The 20266-nt window shown below is 41.3% G+C and overlaps 1 protein-coding gene and 1 pseudogene across 4 annotated transcripts in view; both read right to left on the bottom strand.

The window, feature by feature from the left end:
- Nucleotides 1–20266, bottom strand: part of RNF150 (ring finger protein 150) — a 286972-nt gene that overhangs the window by 210745 nt on the left and 55961 nt on the right. The window lies entirely within an intron of this gene.
- The window catches only part of LOC132658068 (regulator of nonsense transcripts 3B-like), a 136804-nt pseudogene that overhangs the window by 62050 nt on the left and 54488 nt on the right, over nt 1–20266 (bottom strand).

The following is a 20266-nucleotide window of genomic DNA, read 5'->3' as shown; positions in this document are numbered from 1 at the left end:
GTTGGAGAAGACTCTCAAGAGTCCCTTGGACTGCAAGGAGATCCAGCCAGTCCATTCTAAAGGAGATCAGTCCTGGGTGTTCTTTGCAAGCAATGATGCTGAAGCTGAAACTCCAGTACTTTGGCCACCTCCTGCGAAGAGTTGATTCATTAGAAAAGACTCTGATGCTGGGAGGGATTGGGGGCAAGAGGAAAAGGGGACGACAGAGGATGAGATGGCTGGATGGCATCACAGACTCGATGGACATGAGTTTGGGTGAACTCTGGGAGTTGGTGATGGACAGGGAGGCCTGGAGTGCTGCAATTCATGGGGTTGCAAAGAGTTGGACACGACTGAGCGACTGAACTGAACTGAGGAGATTCTATGGATTAGGATAGAACACTGTTTGTAATTACTACGGTTACTATGGATAACTGTCAAATATGTAATAGATGAACCTAGAAAGGAATACAGATATGAAGAGTAAAATATCAGCAGGAGGAGGTGGGGCTTTTGGGCCTTAAATCTGTGTTATGTGCTAATGTAAATTATATCAAGATAAAAGAAATCCAAAGGGAAAACAATAGTGCTTCATATCACCGCCTCCGCGCTGCTGCAGCACAGATGGACACTTACATAAGACCCCACGGAGATCTGCTGGACTAAATGTTCATCTTTTACGACTGCATAGAGGTTTCATTCGGAGAAGGCAATGGCACCCCACTCCAGTACTCTTGCCTCGAAAATCCCATGGATGGAGGAGCCTGGTTGGTTGCAGTCCATGGGGTCGCAGAGTTGGACACGACTGAGCGACTTCACTTTGACTTTTCACTTTCAGGCATTGGAGAAGGAAATGGCAACCCACTCCAGTGTTCTTGCCTGGAGAATCCCAGGGACACAGGAGCCTGGTGGGCTGCCGTCTATGGGGTCACACAGAGTCGGACATGACTGAAGTGACTTAGCAGCAGCAGCATCAGAGGTTTCATTATTCTTTCCATACCATTTCAGAAAATAAATTTTGAGCTAGTGAGCCATCTGCTCACACTGTGGGGATAAATCAAATAGAAAAAGGAACTCACTAACACTATTTCCTCATTTCATATGGTAGCAAATGAAATAAGTCTTTAAAATAATCAGACCAGTGGCATACACTATTTTAAATTTAGCCCAGTATGATTCACAATAAACAAAATGCAATATGACTCTTCCAGAAGATGGGAGACGTAAGCACAACACACATTAGTGAGAAAATGCCACTGTAAAGGAAATCTGACTTGTCTTAGAGAAAATTAAGTACAGCATACAAAATTTGATATAGTGTATTAAAGAAAAATGTCAATAAATTCTTACTGTAGCTTCAAAGGAATGCTGGCAAATGTAGGCTTACTTGGCCTAGACAGCACAGAGGCCACTACACGTGAAAAAATTCAAGAAATAAAAGACTCATAAAAATATAACACAAAGTATTTTATCATATTTTAAATGAACCATTAGCTAGTCTGCTTATTTTAGCATATTCCACTTACATACAAAAGGATCTGAATTAAGCAGGTTCTACTTCAATTGATAAATAAACCACATTTCAAAAGTAAAGAAAACATCTCCCCAAAGTATGTAGAGATTTTAAAATTTATTGAAGCATATAAGAAAAGAGGCTCAATCAGGTAACTATGAGCTGCAGAACTGTTATAAGTGGATGAAATACTTTAATGAAATTACCTGTAGCTGAGTTATCTTTTGATGGCTTAAGTTTGGAAGGTTTGGGAGACTAATTTTTATACTAGAGTAGAAAAACAAGTTTTTTTAAAAGTGAACAAAGGAAATGGAATATATTATACCACAAAGTAAAGTAAGATATAAAAAGGAAGTAAGAAAAACTGTAATAAAATATTGGTTTTGAATGCATGGGATGATGAGCTTTCCTTTCGGGTTTTTGATGTAAAATTGATATTGTTTTAAGTTTGTATTATAAAAGAAATAAACACACATATGCACATGGTAAACATGTATATCAAACACCTGGGGTGCAAAATCACCCATAATATTATACTTAAAAGCAGTACCTTTCAATAGTATGGCATCCAGCCAGCTAACCTTGACCCTACACATTCTTTAGATAGCTGAGATTCTATTGTGTAGGCAATTTTTTTTTTTTTACAGATAATGTTATATTTGTGTTTTAAAAATATTTGTAAAGAATATGAATAACATTTATTCAGAAATTTATACATAGAGGCATTGTATTAAATGAGTCATGAGCAAATTAGCTTATTTATAGTGTATTTTACTTACTTACAAAAGCATCTGAATTATGTAGATGCTATCTCAATTGATATAAACCAATTTTAAAACTGAACGAACCGTCTCCCAAAAGGACATAGATTTTAAGTTTTACTCACGGATACAAAGTTTGTTTAATCATTTCCCTTTCTGTCCTTACAGTTATGTGTGTATGTGTTCAGTCATGTCTGACTCTTTGTGACCCCATGGACTGCAGCCAGCCAGGCTCCTCTATCCATGGAATTTTCCAGGCAAGAATACTGGAATGGGTTCCCATTTCCTTCTCCAGGGGATCTTCCTGATTCAGGGATCGAATCTATATCTCCTGCATTGGAGGTGGATTCTTTACTGCTGAGCCACCTGAGAAGACCAAACGAAGACAAACAGGTCTGTACATAATGCAAAGTTATTTCTTTATGATAGAGTCTCAAAAGTTGAATTTTTAAGGTAAATAATATACATTATTTTTAAAGTTCTAAATGAAAATAAGCAAACTGCTTTTCTGAACGATTGTGCCACCTTATATTTCCAGAAGTTACAGGTCAAAGCGATGGTTTAGAGCTGACATTGTTTTTAGTTCTTCAAGAAGGACCCACCAAAACTGGGCTTATGCATAAAAACAAACTGATTACTTCATTTCCTTCTCCAGAGGATCTTCCCAACCCAGGGATCCAACCCAGGTCTCCCTCACTGCAGGCAGACACTTTACCATATCACCCCCCAGGGGAGCCTTAAAACATGCTAAGTACAAGTTATGCTAGACCCCAACACAAAAATAAAGACAGTATTCTTTCCTTCACAGATTTTCCAGACCCTCACAATTTAGAATGTGTATGCACTCCTGTGTGTGTGCACGCGTATCCGTTTATGATGGCCGGGGTGGTGGGCTAACGACAAAAACTGAGTAACCAAGAGTCACACACTTTATTTTACTTGACGGCTTTGATTTAGCCCCTCTTGCTTACTGAACTATAAAAGCCATTCTATAATGAATCCATGACAGACAGTCCAAAGCAACTGATTGGTGACTCCATAAACAGATTTAATCAAAGTTAAAAAGCAGATGGCCTCAATGAAACCAAACAACTTCAACATTTTTTTTTCACTTTGTAAATTCTACTTAATAATCATAAAATCCATATTGAACATTTACTGTGTGTCAGATACTATTCTAAGCACTTAGCATACTTAAACAAATTTAGAGCTGGCAATACCCCTATGAGTTAAGAACCTATCAGTTCCTTCATTTTATATCTGAGAAAACCAAGGCCACATTGCTAGTAAGTGGCAGAGGTGGGATTTGAATCTTTATGCACCAAATAAGGAAATGCACAGTAGGTGTGCTTACTATAAGATAAAGACTTGGAAAACATTAACCAGTCCTGGCTATGTATGCTTCTGTTTTGGCCTACAGGTTGTGACTACTGTGAGGTCAAGGGTTATGACTAGAATGTCTTTATGTGGCTTTCCTCCAATTAGTTACAGTTCTATTATATTCACAGAAAAATACAAAGACACAAAAGACAAAAACAGAAAGTAGTAATGTGGAGAGTAGACAGTCTCTCTCCAGGATTATTTGCCAAATTAAAGGCAAAGCAGAGGGATTTCCCTGGTCCAGTGGTTAAGACTTTGCACTTTCAATGCAGGGGGTGCCAGGTTGATCCCTAGTTGGGGAACTAATATCCCACATGCCTCATGGTGTGGCCAAAAAAACTGTTTTTAATTTAAAAAAAAATATGTTCAGTTGTTCAGTCGTGTCTGACTCTTTGCAACCCCTCTTTGCAACTCTAGCTCACCAGTCTCTTCTATCCAAGGGATTTTCCAGGCAAGAAAACTGAAGTGGACTGCCATTTCCTTCTCTGGGGTCGGGGGAGAAATATATATATATATATATATATATATACACACACACACATACATACATATATATATTTAAATAAATATAGATAAATGCTTTTAAGTTTGTTTGTTTTTTTTTTTCAAAAAAGGTTTAACAAAGATAAACGAAGTCAGGGCAGAGGCTTTGACACTGTGCTGAGGCTTTATAAGCTATATATTTAATAGCCTGACAGTTTTAAATAAGTTCTCTGTATATCACAGGGCTCAATGTCTCCAAATCAACATGCTTCTCTAGTTTCAGCACTGAATGAATGCACTTGGGTTACTTTGACCTAAGGTGTTGGGAAGCCACAGGCTTGACACTAATGTGAGAGGCAGAGACAAGGGGGAAAAATGCCAGAGAGAAATATATGACATAAAGGAATTCCTTGAGAGTATCTATATCTGAATGCTTCTGACCCCTCTCAAAATAGAAAAACACACTATTTTAAAATATTGAAAAATAGTTCCTAAAATTGATTATAGGAAAAAAAAAAGCTCCCTGTTTGTAATATATTTCAAGTTTGCTATGCCAGTGGCTATTAGGTAACCATTAAGAGATGCCTCCTAAAGAAAAGGGAACCCTCTTGCACCGTTGGTGGGAATGTAAATTGGTGCAGCCTCTAGGGAGAACAATACGGAGATTCCTTAAAAAACTAGGAATAAAACTATCATATGACCGAAAAATTCCACCACTGGGCATATAACCTAAGGAAACCATAATTGAAAAAGACACATGTGCCCCAATGTTCTCTGCAGCACTATTTACAATAGCTAGGACATTGAAGCAACCTAGATGTCCACTGACAGATGAATGGACAAAGGAGTTGTGGTGCATATACACAATGGAATATTACTCGGCCATGAAAAGGAACACATTTGAATCGGTTCTAATGAGGTGGATGAACCTAGAGCCTATTATACAAAGTGAAGTAAGTCAGAAAGAGAAAAACAAACATCAGATATTAACACATAGATATGGAGTCTAGAAAGACTGTATGATGAACCTATTTGCAGGGCAGCAATGGCGATGAAGGGCAATGGAGACTAGTGGACACTGTAGGGGAAGCAGAGAGTTGGACGAACTGAGAGAGCAGCCCTGAAACATATACATTACCATCTGTAAAACAGATGGCCAGTGGGAATTTGCTGTATGACTGCATGACACAGGGAGCTCAAACCTGGAGCTCTGTGACAACCTAAAACAGTAAGATGGGGTGGGAGGTGGGAGGGACACTCAAGACGGAGGGAACATATGTATTAATATACCTATGGCTGACTCATGTTGACATATGGCAGAAACCAACACAACACTGTAAGGCAATTAGCCTCCAATAAAAAACAAATTAATTAATAATAAAAATAAAGAAACAGAAGAAAGATTAAAAAAAAAAGATGCCTCCGAGCTCCCAATGCAAAGGGGCCTGGGTTCAATCCCCGGTCAGAGAACTAGCTCCCACATGCTGCAACTAAGAGTTCACACCCCACAACTAAAGATTCCACACGCTACAAGGATCAAAGATCCCATGCGCCACAACTAAGACCCAGACCAGCCAAATAATAAATATTTTTCTTTAAAAGAGATGCCTCCTCATGAAAGGCAAACTTTCAAGGGTAAGGGCGTATACGCTCTAAGAAGAAATTCACTATAATTCCCACTTAAGAAAGACTAGACTCCGCAATTTCATAATATTTCTCAAGAGGTCAAACACTGGAAAAACTGACCTTGATATCCTTAAGTCCACTGTGGTATAAGAGCAATATTCACTCCAACTGTCTATCAAACACCAATTCTTTCAACACATATGCCCTCCATCTAACCACACAAAGCCATGCAACCTACATAGATCTCCCAAATAGAGATGGTGTAGAACTAGCATATCCATCTCTATCTGAATGCTGACACTGGCTGCAATCCAGGACCTTCATATAGTAACTTCAGAAAAGGCTTGCTTTCCTGAAGCTGCTCGTGATGAAATAACACACTGCAGGCATTCTCTCTGCATGGGTAGTCTGGTCTTCCCCATCTCTTCCTTGTGATTAACTTCTAAGCCTTCTCACTGCTATTTGATTCATCGGATCCAAGGGTGTTCAATTTGGAAAGGAATGAATCAGCATGAACTTCCTCCTCCTACTGTTAAATTATTTCTCCTTATGACCCTTCTCCTCTGGATGTAGGAAGATTAGAGCAAGGTGCAACTATTAAAGGCTATCATTTGTTCAGTGTGTGTGTAAAAATATCAATCCATTCCCCAGTAATTTGAGTACTCTACAAATTACACTATACATTTCAGAAATGGGTGTCTCCACATCTGCAAGTCAGTTGATTCTTTGCAGCAATATCAATGCTTCCCTTTCAAGGAGAAGGCATCAAAAGAGACCCTCAAATTGTGAACAAGTCAAGAGCAATTCAGACACTGAAGCTTAATCTAAAAAAGATACTGATGCCAACTTTATGGAACACTTAGTTAATTTGCACTTCTAAAATGCTTTAGACACAAATACATCTTGATACTAAAACACTTATCCACATCAAGAACTCACATTAAAATTTTTTAAATTTTAAATAAAGCATACTGTTCCAAAGCTTCCTAAGCAGAGGGTTAGAGCACTTTAAGTTAGCATTGTGCTATGACAGTCTCTGCAACTAAAAGGTGTCCATAGATTTTTACTTCCTGACAGGCAGGGTTGACGGCCCAACTCAGCCCTGAAACAGCTATAGCAGGCAGACAGTCACCTTTCCGCTTCCCATAAAATTATGGAAGCAAAATCTCTGAAGGGCGGGAAGAGACAGCAAGGCGGCAGAGCATAACCTTTAAAAGAATGACACAGCCCAAGGATACGACATAAAGTGATTAGAACCAACAAGATCCAAGATGTAGATGAGTCTTCTTCCACTAGACCCAGAGTGTCAGTATACACTTGTAACACATCCGCAAGCTAAATGACACACCACCAGTAAGTACCACGACCGTAAGGGTCACAGAGTAGGCAGTGGACCGATTCCTAGAAATCCCCACCCCTTCCTCAAAATCTAATAACTGGAATATTCCTCCTACTCATTAGTCAGTGAAATCACCCACCCCTATAAAAACTGACAACCTCATACCCTCATGCCTCTCTTGCCTTCCAAGATGGCCTACATTGTCTACGGAGTGTGTTTCCTCCCTAAATAAACTTTAAGTTTAATAAATAAAAAAAACCAAAAAAGTCTCTGAAATATGAATTCTATCTGAGTATTTTTACAAATTTTTGCAAAGCAGATTCTTCCCCCAAACATCAAAGACATACAAAGCAACAACACATAAATAATGTAGAATACTTGGTTGGCTACTAATGTAAATTAGCATAATAGTGAATTATTAATACTGAATAACCATTATGTACATGTTTTTAAATAACTTCAGATTAATTACTTGCAAACAGATCACTTGCCTAATTTAGTTTTCACAAGTAATTAAAACAGATAAAACAATCTGTTGTTAGAGTACAAATTGCTTATTATTTGTAAAAGAACACAGAGTGATTGAAGCTGTCAATCTTTTTGTAGAAGTTTGAAGTCATCCTTAAGCTATTAGCTTTCTAAGTCAATTTTTTTTTTTCCAGAGAGAAAACATGTCAGTCTTATCAGAAGTACTACAAATAGATCAGCTTTATTCCAGCTCTTGCAACGAGTTGACAGGTTATTTTCTGTTGTTGTTCAGTTGCTAAGTCATTTCCAACTCTGTGACCCTATGAACTGCAGCACGCAGGCTTCCCTGTCCTTCACTGTCTCTCAGAGTTTGCTCAAATTCATGTCCACTGAGTCAGTGATGTTATCTCTAATCATCTCATCCTTTGCTGCCCCCTTCTCCTCTTGCCCTCAGTCTTTCCCAGCATCAGAGTCTTTTTCAATGAGTTGGCTCTTCACATCAAGTGGCCAAAGTATTGGAGCTTCAACTTTAGTATAAGTCCTCCCAAGAATATTCAGGGTTGATTTCCTTTGAGATTGACTAGTTTGATCTCCTTGCAGTCTGAGGGGCTCTCAAGAGTCTTTTCCAGCACCACAATTAGAAAGCATCAATTCTTCAGTGCTCAGCCTTCTCTATGGTCCAGTTCTCACATCTGTACACGACTACAGGAAAAACCACAGCTTTGATTACATGACCCTTGGGCAGCAAAGTGATGTCTCTGCTTTGTAATATGCTGTCTAGGTTTGTAATAGCTTTTCTTCCAAGGGGCAAGCATCTTTTAATTTCATGGCTGCAGTCACCATCTACAGTGATTTGGGAGCCCAAGAAAATAAAATCTGTCATTGTTTCCACTTTTTCCTGATCCATTTGCCATGAAGTGATGGGACCAAATGCCATGATCTTTTTGAACATTGAGTTTTAAGCCAGCTTTTTCACTCTCTTTCACCTTCATCAAGAGGCTTGCTGCCATTAGAGTGGTATCAGCTGCATATCTGAGGTTGTTGATATTTCTCCTGGCAATCTTGATTCCAGTATGTAATTACATTAAAAAAAAAAAAAACTCACAACATAGTGGCATATATTATATTGTCAATCCAGCCTGCATTTCTCATGATGTACTCGGCATATTTACTAGATTCATCCAAAGTCTGTGGCTAGGTATATTTTTATGGTAGAAACAATCTGACCAAGATTGTTTTTCTATGCAAGAATCAGAAAGTTCTAGACTAAGCATTTAGTGCCTATTTTGATGGTCAAAACCAGAGAGAGGGTTTGATTAAATTCAAGGCATATTACCTCCCTGCTGTTGAGGAAAAAAAAATTCCTTAATCCTAACGATCTGGATTGGTTTTCAGGATCAATCAATATCATCACATAGTTATTTGTTAAATGACTTGACTATAAATTACAAGAAGGTGATCTGTTAAAGCTTTCACTTTTGATTCCCATTTTCAAGTTCAGAGAGGATAATCTCTCATAAAGGCTTTTTATGCTAAGATAGAAAATGTCTCTAAAAGCTCAGAGAAAAAGTCAAATAAAAGAATTTTATACTCATCTAGGGATATAGGTAAAAATTAAGGATCTCCTTGGAAATAGTCACATATAAGATACTTTCCTATTACAGGGAGAGTCAAGATATAGTCTTATAAATGAGCTAAATTTGCTTTTAATCACTCAGATTTTTATATGACAAGTTTTAGCACTGAGATCAAAACAAACCAAAAAGTATTAGTATTTCCAAGGTTCTTATCGGTGAACTTTGTCTTTTAAAAAATGGAGTAGGAAAAGTGGATGGTGGAATACAGTCAATAATATTGTAATACATTTGTATGGGGCAGATGGTTGCTAGACTTGCTGGCCATTTCATAACGTATGCAAATGTCAAGTCACAATGTAGTATACACCCGAAACTAACATTATGTTGTATGGCAACTATATTTCAATTAAAAAAAAGAAAATTGTATAGCATTTCCAGTTTGTCTTAAGAGCCGAAGACCTCAAATACTTTTGCAGTGTCAACAAGAAGAAACGAAAAAGAAAGGAAGAAAATAAAGGTAAGACAGTGAGAGAGGAAGTAAGTGGGGAGAGAAGGAAATTTCTTACTGGAAAAAGCAGAAAATATCTGACCTAAGAGTTTAATTAATTTAAAATACGGTTGCAATCTAAATACGTGGGGTTTCTGAGTGTGATAACATTCTTCCATGAAAATACAGCATGCTATGCTTCTGGAAAGGACATTTAATGGGAAGCCTGGGAAAAGTTTTATGGGAAACAGAGTCACCTATACACTTTTAGGAAATACAGACATTTTAAAGGAAAGAGATAAGGATGGGAGCCTTGTTCTTTTGGAATAAAGGCCATTCACCAGTACTGAAATCTTGACAGCAACTGCATCTGTACAGTTCCAAAGCTATAGTGTCAGAGCTGACACTGCAAATTTGGGTAACAGTCACTGGTTCTTCTTTATGGGAGATGAAAATCAAATACAAATGGGATTCTGCCATGCTCTCAAGCAGTTTCAAGGGGAATGAAAGTGAAAGTGTTAGTCGCTCAGTTGTGTTCGACTCTTGAAGACCTCATGGCCCGTAGCCCGTCAGGCTCCTCTGTCCATGGAACTCTCCAGGCAAGAATACTGGAGTGGGTAGCCATTTGCTTCTGCAGGGAATCTTCCCAACCCAGGGATCAAACCCAGGTCTCTTGCATTGCAGGCAGATTCTTCACCGTCAGAGCCACCATACTTTCAAGCAACTTCTAGAGGAGGGCTATTTCAGTCTCAATGTGCCTCTGAACCACCTAGAGGTCTTGTTAAACTGCAGGTTCGGATTCAGTAGGTGCAGGGTCTGAGACTGTGCAGGGCAGCGTCTGCAGCATGAACTCACTGGAGCAGAGTCTAGGGCCTCAGCATGGAGGACCCTGATCACCGACAACCACACAACAGTGTCACCAGCACTGTTGCAACAGGTAGAGTGTTTTATATGTTGAAAGGAGCAGATAAATGTACTTTATATTATGAAAGGACGAAATTATTTCCTACCCACTGACCACTTCCGGAAAATAGAAACTGCCTTATCAGAAACCTCAACAGTGGCTGAAGGTCTCTGCAGAGATGTGTGACACATTGCTGTATGTTAACAGAGATAGTACAGACTGACGGAGATGCTAATGCTTGTTTCTCTAGCATTCTGTAGTTCAGGCATGCGTGTTTTCAGTGGGACAAAAAGGAAAGAAGAGTGACATGTTTAAGATTTATGTGTTTTAAGTTGCTTTTATGGAACAGTCTAACTGTATAACATCAAAGAATATAACATCTGTCTCCTACCAAGTAGCATATTAAAAGGGCAATCACAAACATAACTGCATATAAAGTCATTTTTGTACAAACATTTGAAGACTGTAAATTATAAAACAGACAGATATTAAAAGTACACATTTACTATCCTTGCCCCAAGCTAGCATCCATTCTCAATCTTATTTTTATTCGATTTTTACTCAGCGCATCACCGTGACCCATGAGCAGGGCAGTATCATGTTGAGTCCGGCTCCTTCTTGCTGAATCATCTCTAAGAGTCACAGCCCCAAAGCAGAGAGTTTCAGTACCTAAAAGCAATGAATTTACATTGTTTTGAATCGCTCCACAGTCTACACTGGAAATTTCTCCCTAAGGCTTCATATTTGCCAATGTCCTCCACAATGCTTGAGAGGTAAGTCATCACAGAGGACCGTCCACCCTAGTTCCATTATCCGCCATTCCTCAGGAATCAGGGTTTGGTATTGGTCACGCTGCCTGCTCAGCGGGGATGTTAGTCACAGCTGCTGTGGCAGAGCTAGGGACATGGGACGCAGTAGAAGAGGAAGAAGAAGCAACTGAAGTGGAAACAACCTTGGAAATGTAGGGAAACTGCCTCTCCAAGGCTGCAGCCAGTCTCTTTCAAGCTTCTGGGGAATAGCCATGGAAGGCGGAAGTGACCGTCCCAGAGACATGAACACAAGGGGGCGCCCTTGAGACCTGATGGGGCAGCACCGCCTGTGCTCTCCTCACCTCTGCTCCGATGCAAAACAAACATCTCAGGCATGCCTCATCCTCAACGTAAAATGTGAGAGGACCAGCCCTTACCTGCACTCTGAGATCCTTGTGCCTCAGCTTCTTACTTTTTATTTTTTAATTTAAATTTTTTATTGGAGTATAATTGCTTTACAATGTTGTATTACTTTGGGCTGTACTACAAAGTCAATCAGCTCTATGCATATATATATCCCCTCTTTCTTGAACCCTCCCTTTCCCCCAGCCCCATCCCACTCCTCTAAGCCATCACAGAGCACCGAGCTGAGCTTCTTGTGCTATACAGCAGGTTCCCACTAGCTTCTTAATTTTCATAACATAGCAGTAATAGCCACTCCCCACACCACCACTCCCAGATCATGGAGGATGCGGAATAAAATAACACAAATAAAAAGACAGAGGAAAGAGAAAGGATTATACAACAACGTTATTATTATTACTCAGTGCTTCTGTTTTTTAAATATATCACCTGCATATCCAAGGAACCAACTGACATGTGGTACTCAGTGAAAAAACCTGGGGAAAAATGGCAGAAAGGTCTGAATTTTAAATTTTAATTCCATGTAATTCTTATTGTTTTGTCTGACAAGCCAGGCCTCCATGGAAGGAGGCCTTCCTTCATGGAAGGCCTTGTAGCTCAGCTACAATCTGAGCTCCATGGAAGACAGGAGATGCAGGTAAAATGGAAGCTTTAGCAAAGACACGATGGATGAATAGGGTTGTCCAGGCTAAGGGAGGTGGGAGGGGTTCTGGGAAAGAACTAGAGGCTGGGTGGGGCGTGACAGACTGTTCAACTCAGACCCAGGAGCAGGGCTGGTGAGGATCTGGAAGTGGACAACTATTTCTGGATTGTTCCCATCCTGGAATTCTGGAGCAGGCAGAAGAATTTGGTAGCTTGAAGGCAGTGAAAGAAGGCATAGCCAACACAGGGGGCCCATGTGATTACTGATCTTGAACTCTGAGAATGTATTATTTTAAAAATAATACCCAATGAATACAATCTGCTAGGAAGTGGCTGATATTAAGCAACACCTGTCAAGTAGAGAGCTGGCTTCTGGCACACGCACATCATAGTCACAGTGACTGGCACACAAGCCTGGCCTAGCTGGCTGTGTGGCATGACTGCAGACTATTGACAAGAGAGGGCAGGTGTGCCCAGCAACCAGGAAAAAGGGGAATCCTGACCACCAGAATGTGAACGGGTAACTCCAGGATGACTCTTGATGGCAGGCTAGATGCCTCTGTGGGTCGGGGTCATGTTTGAAAAACAGAAACCACTCTGAGTATGTCAAACAAAGGAAACTGGTTCACCAGGGAAAGCTGAAAAGCAAACAGGGGAGTTTGAGGCAACCTAGAGATTAGCCTCCCCTCTTGGGACTGGAGGAGCAAAAAGAGCGAGTGTGTTACTGAGGCCCAGAGGTTGGGGCTGGCCTGTGGGACTCAGAACCAGAGTAAGGTTGCCCAGTGGAGTGGAACCATAGCTGCCACCCAAAATGAATGACAGAGAGAAATATCCAGGCTTCTCCTGCCCCTGCTTATATCAGCGCTTACCGTTGCCAAACCTTCCAACCAACCCGCTGGCAGGGGAACCTGGAATGCTCTCTGGGATCCAGGGAAGGGCAAGGAATGCTAGCCTGCAGATGATGGAGACTAAGACTTTAGCTCCCCTGGAGAAGGAAATGGCAACCCACTCCAGCATTTTTGCCCAATCCCATGGACAGAAGAGCTTGGTGAGCTACACTCCATGGGGTTGCAAGAGCTGGACAGGACTTACTGACTAAACCACCACCACTACCAAGACTTTAGCTCATAGGGTTATCCTATTAGTTAACTCTTTGCACTGGTCTTACACCAAACAACTTTCCAAATACCATTTGTTCAGTGAAGTGAAGTGAAAGTTGCTCAGTTGTGTCCAACTCTTTGCGACCCCACGGACTGTATAGTCCCTGGAATTCTCCAGGCCAGAATACTGGAGTGGGTAGCCCTTCCCTTCTCCAGGGGATCTTCCCAACCCAGGGATCGAACCCAGGTTTCCCACATTGCAGATGGATTCTTTACCAGATGAACCACAAGGGAAGCCTGAGAATACTGGAGTGGGTAGTTCCATCCCTTCTCCAGCGGTTCTTTCTGACCCAGGAACCAAACCAGGGTCTCCTGCATTGCGGGCGGATTCTTTACCAACTGAGCTATGGGGGAAGTGAACAGAGATTATTCACCAATCAGCAAATTAAGTATTTTGTTTCTCTTGACAGCAAAATTTCTGGCTGTAAATTAACAAACAGGAACTTCTGCTGGCCATGAGTTTTATTATTGCAATTCAACCTCTCTGAATGAAAATCAAGACCCAGGTCCTAAAAATGGAGTCTGGACAAAGGCTGCACAAGTAAGGGTAGCCTTGGTTCCAGGGCTGACTCGAGAGTAAGGGGGTGGGGGACAGACTCTTTCGGAGAGTCAGAACGTAAGTATTTTAGGCTTCATGGGCTGTACAGTCTGTTGCATAGACTACCCACGACGTCACTCTGCAAAACAAGGAGAAAGCAGCTCTCAACAGTGCTTACACAAATGAGCGTGACTGTGTTCCAACAGAACTTTAGATACAAAGAAGAGTCGTGGGCTGGATTTGGCTGTCAAACCGGGCCACAGTCTGCTGACTCCTGGCCCAGACCAATGTCAACCAAGTAGCCCATCCTGAAGTAATTCTCAAAATGAAGCAATAATAAGTAGCTAAAAACTTGAGGGTACAGCTGATATCCATTGCTATTTACTAATTGGAATTATACCCTTTAATCTCCATCTAATAAAAGGTTCAAGATTTATTATATTTTCCCTGAATTTCTCCTTTATATTACAGATCACTCAGAAAATCTCTTCATTTTGCCTCAGAGCAATTTTTATATTTGTGATGACTTTTGACTTACCACTTTTCTATATAATTTGAGTTGCGTGTAATTACAACAGGTCTTCAAATAATTTTCCATTGAGATTTTCAAAGTATTTTCATGCCTAGTACTTAAAAACTCTGCCATCATTCCTTTTTTTTTTCTCCTTATGTAACATTTGGTGGGAAAATCTTTAGCATAAGAACATTTTCTTTCCAAAAAACATTTTTTTTTAGATCTGACTGAAAAATGATGATACTATCCATCCACTCAGTTGTTTTGAGAAAAATGCGTAAGAATATAATATCTATTAAAAGGTTACATGCCTTTTTATAAAACTGCAAATAGGAACAACTTTTTAAAGATTTTTTTTTGAAGTTTTCTAAATTTGCACAGGGTTTCCCTGGTGGCTCAGAGGTAAATAAACCAACTGCCTGCCAGTGCAGAAGACAATGCCTGGGTCTGGAAGATCCCCTGGAGAAGGAAATGGCAACCCATTCCAGTATTCTTACCTGGAAGATTCCATGGACAGAGGAGACTGGCGGGCTACAGTTCATGAGTCGCGAAAAAGTCAGACAGCACTTAGTGACTAAGAAAAACAACAAAATTGCACAACATAAGCTGACATGCATAGGTTGATTCATTTCCAGTCCTTCTAGATTTTGCAAACTTAGCTCTAATGCCTTCTGCTGTTTGCCATTTGCTCCAAATTCATTTCTTCTCTCTAGCAGTCTCTAGTTAGGCCCTACTTCCCATTTCTATATTAAAACTGCTTAAAAAAAAAAAAACCGTATTAGTGATACTTGTTTTTTCTTTGCATTTTTCTCTAAAGATAAATGCTTGCTCCCTCTTCCTTGACCTAGAGCACAAGATGAGGCCACAGATTCTAAGACACAAGCTAATCTGATTCGACTTAACCGGTCACTCGGGGTTTGGCTCCTTATCTTCACAGCATGTGTTTTTTTGGTCAAGGTTTCAAACTGATCTTTCCATTCTTCACATATTCGTCTTCTTGCGAAATTTATTAGCACCTTCACGTGGGTGGACCCTGACTCTCTGTTCCTGACTTTGCTTACACATCAACTTTTCATCAAATTGGCATTGGCTGGCCCTCTTGAGAGGCTTCCCGTTGCAGTGGTAAAGAACCCGCCTGCAATGGAGGAGTCACAGGAGACACAGGTTCAATCCCTGGGTCAGGAAGATCCCCTGGAGGAGGGCATGGCAACCCACTGCAGTCTTCTTGCCTGGAGAATCCCATGGACAGAGAAGCCTGATGGGCTACAGTCCACGGGGTCACAGAGAGTCACACACGACTGAAGCGACTTGCACACACACATGTACGCACAGCCCCCCCGAGATCTTTACTTCCAAGTCTCTGATTAAAAGGAAAAGCACTGCCCGTAAGACACAAATATCATTCCCTCCAAAATTCCATATGATAAACACTACACAAAGTTCTTGACAATTTCAATTTTGCCTATGTTCAAATATTTAATACAGTCACATGGAAGTACGTGTCACTTTCTTCCCTTGGTCAAAATGACTCCAGTTGGAGGACGAGAGCTAATTCTATCACCACTCCAGTCATGTGATATCAATGGAATTGCGACTTTTGCCTTCCAAAGCCCCAGATGTGGGTCTAAGGAGTACAGTGTGAGAGATAGCAAGCAGCCCAGGGCCTTGGAAAAGTTGCCTGGCTGAGGGCTGTGTGCTCTTTAGCTGCACCTGTTATACTTCCTTCTGAGTACACTGGGGGAGAGGAGGGGCATCGATGAGTTATGCCAGCTCAAAACAAGAGAGGCTCAAGAGAAAACAGAGGTCCACACGACAACCTGTACGTGAAGGTTTATACAGCCTTACTTATAATCACCCCAATTCAGAGATCCTCAGTGGTGAATCCACACACACACTGGGGCACATCAGCAGAGAAGATGCTACCCAGGAGCCAACTACTGACACACACAGAGTGAAAGGGAAAGTCGCTCAGTCATGTCTGACTCTTTGTGACCCCGTGGACTACACAGTCCACGGAATTCTCCAGGCCAGAATACTGGAGTGGGTAGCCTTTCCCTTCTCCAGGGGATCTTCCCAGTGCAAGGGTTGAACCCAGGTTTCCCACATTTACTAGCCGAGCCACCCAGAAAGCCCAAGAATGCTGGAGGGGGTAGCCTATCCCTTCTCCGGCGGATCTTCCTGACCCAGGAATCAAACCAGGGTCTCCTGCATTGTAGGTGGATTCTTTGCCAGCTGAGCTACCAGGGAAGCCCACTGACACAATGACAGGGATAAATCTCAAATGCTATCTTTTCGGTAGAAGTTAGATGTAAAAGGCCAAAGACCGTACGATCCCATTCATAGAGTGTCCTGTGAAAACCGAAACTATGGGTATGGCCCTGGCTGCCAGGGGATGTTGGTGGGGGGAGGATCTGACTACGGAGTGGCAGCACCAGAGTATTTTAGGAGGTGATGGAACTCTTCTGTATCTTGATTGCAGTGGTGGTACATGACTCTTGTCAAAACCCATTTGTTGTTCTTTAGTTTCTAAGTACTGTCCAGCTCTTTGTGACCCCATGGACTGTATGTAGTCCGCTAGGCTCCTCCATCCATGGAATTTTCCAAACAAGAATATTGGAGTGGGTTGCCATTTCCTTCTCCGGGGATCTTCCCAACCCAGGGATCAAACCCATGTCTCCTGCATTTGAGGCGGATTCTTTACCACTGAGCCACCAGGGGTCAAAACTAATAGGACTGTAAAAATAATAGTAAGTGAATTTTATTTACTATATGCAATTTAAAAATAAATGTTAAAAATGAAACCAAGATGCGACTTTCCAGGTGGTGGTTAAGACTCTGTGCTTCCACTTCAGAGGGCACAGGTTGGACCCCTAGTGGGGTCTTACACACCATGTGGCTTGCCCCCCACCAAAAAAAAAAAAAAAAAAGAAAAAGAGAAGTATATAAAAAAAAAAAAAGTAAAATCAAGAAGGGGAGAGCCTCCTGGCTGTGGAAGCAAGAACAGAGACTAAAGATTAAATCCCACCACTGTTTAATTAACAACCTGGGGAAGAGTTTCATCTTCTCTTCCTTAAGCTTCCTCTCCCTGGTGCAGTGTGAGTGGCCAGGCTGGTGTTCTCCCCGTGTGTCAGGAGGATCTGTGCTTGCAGACACTCTGCTCACCCTGGCCATGCCTGATTCTCTAACCACTGGGCTAAGTCATTTCTTCTAAATGATGGAGACTTTGATTTTTCTTGCAGCAGCTTGAAAACAAAACAGACAAAACCCCCAGCAGCTGTTGCCTGCATCTATCTCTGAGCTTTCCATCAGGGCCAAAAAAAGCTCTATTTTCCTTCTTGAAACCTAAGTGTCCCAGGGGAAGCACAACAGTCTGCTCTCAATTTTTCATAAAGTGTAATCACGCTCTGAAACTGAGAAGGCCACACAAATGGCATAAATCGGTTCTCTGGGAATTTGTGCTGCTCCAAAATGAAATTCAATGCTAGTGTCAGATCCCGTGCTTGACCATTCCCTGAGGCCTGACAGGGTTGTCCTCGGCCAACATGGACTTCGATGAATAAAGGAAACAGGTATCCATTTTCTCCCCTCTGAAATCTCAGAAGGTCTTTCTGGGGCTTGAAAAGGTGTATTTGGAGGGAAGGGCCTCCATTTTATAAACTTAACTGCTTTGCAAGGGGAATGATTTCGCTTTATCCCATATTTCACTATTACCAGGCCTGCTTTCAAAAGCAGAGGAGATTATGTCTATAGTTTTACAAGGAGTTTAAGATGAGAGATAAGTTTCTAAAAACTCTCTTCCATTTCAAATACAAAATATCTCTGCACAACTCTTGGAGATGGCACAGGGTTAGATTGTTCTGTTTAATGAAGAGTTATCTTGTTTCATCATTTTTATCAGTTGTCAGGTTCTCATAGAGACGATTTGTTAACAGATGTGCCTAATTCGTTGTAAAACATGATAAAGGGTATTTAGTTGCTATGAGGCATTCTTAGTGTGGAGACTGTTTGGAGAGGTCAACTCTTGGCTAAAAATATTGGCTGTCTGTTCTGTTGTATTCAACAGATCCTACCCTGTTTTCAGTGATCTTAAAATGAAGCCTTGCTTTAGTCTGGAAAAAAAAAAAAAAAAAAAACCCACTAAGCCAACAAACCACTAAGAAAGTCAAATTGCTGCTTTGATATCTTTCCCCTTTCTTACTTCCACTTTTCATTTTCATTCTTTGAGGAGCATATAAGTGATCAATTGCTAGAGTGAGACCCCTCCCACCCCTGCCCCACCCCTCTCCCCACCCCCGGGGCCCAAATTCCAGATCCACCACTTAACAGTCCTATGAACTTGGGCAAGTTACCTAACCTTGCTGGGTTTCAATTTCCTCATTTTAAAAATAGGGATGGTCAATAAGAGTACTTATGAGGAAGGATCATTGCTCCCCGCCCACCCCCCCAAACAAAAAGAAAAGTTATAATATATAAAGTACTTAGAACAGTGCTTGGCACAGAGTAAGTTCTACAAAAGTATAAGCAGCTATTGCTGTCATTGGGGCAATATCTGGTGAACACCACATATAGTAGTACAATGAGAATGATTTGGCAGGTCAGGCAGATATGACCTTAAATTATACCCATGTACAGGAATCTAGGAGGACATAGTGATGGACCTGTGTGCAGGGCAACAGTGGAGACACAGACAAAGAGAACACACTTATGAGCGTGGTGTGCGGGAGGACAGAGAGGGTGGGATCTATGGAGAGAGTAACAGAGAAACATATGCATTACCATATGTAAAGCAGATAGCCAATGGGAATCTGCTGTATGACTCAGGAAACTCAAATTGGGGCTCTGTTAACAACCTAGAGGGGTGGGATGGGGTGGGAGGCAGGTTCAAGAGGGAGGGAACATAGGTATACCTATGGCTGATTCAAATTGATGCTTGGCAGGAACCAACACAATATTGTAGAGTAATTATCCCTCAATTAAAAATAAATAAATTTAACTCTACCATGTACTATCTTCACGTCCTCTGAGCCTCAGTTTCCTCATCTGTAAATGGGGCTAATGCCTCCTAACAGGACTGCTATATACAGATTTAATGCCTAGCATTTAGCTAGCATCCTGCTGCTGTATGATAGCATTCAGAACTGTAGGCTCTGGACCCTTAAGTCTGTGAGACTTTGGGCAAACTATTAATCTCCGGGATATTCAGTTTCTTCTTAAGTAAATGGCAATAAATGTAGTGCTGAGTTCATAGCACTGATGTGATGACTATATGAAATAAGGCCCATAAAGCGTGTTGTTGTTGTTCAGTTGCTAAGTTATGTCTGACTGTCTTGCAACCCCATGAACTGGAGCTTGCCAGGCTCCATCCATGGAATTCTCCAAGCAAGAATACTGGAGTGAGTAGCCATTCCTGTCTCCATGGGATCTTCCCAGCCCAGGGATTAAAGTCGTGTCTCCTGCACTGGTAGGCAGGTTCTTTACCACTGAGACATTGGGAAGCCCCAGAGTAAACACAGAATCGCCCAAACAGCAGGGCCTCTTTGCCGATTTTATCCATATAAAAATATGCTTTCTTAACTTCCCTCTCCCGAGTCTTAGGCCTCCTGGGTGTCATAGACTCGATACTTAGGGCAGCGCTTACCTCTAAGGAGAGCGCTCAGCTGGGCTTTCAGCGCTCTCTCCCCTGTCACCCCTTTCTCCCCCCAGCCTCACACTTACCCTCAGAA

Source organism: Ovis aries, chromosome 17 (assembly GCF_016772045.2).
Source record: "Ovis aries strain OAR_USU_Benz2616 breed Rambouillet chromosome 17, ARS-UI_Ramb_v3.0, whole genome shotgun sequence".
Taxonomy (NCBI): Eukaryota; Metazoa; Chordata; class Mammalia; order Artiodactyla; family Bovidae; genus Ovis; species Ovis aries.
The sequence above is the reverse complement of the archived record's forward strand: the minus strand, read 5'-3'. Positions and strand labels throughout refer to the sequence as shown.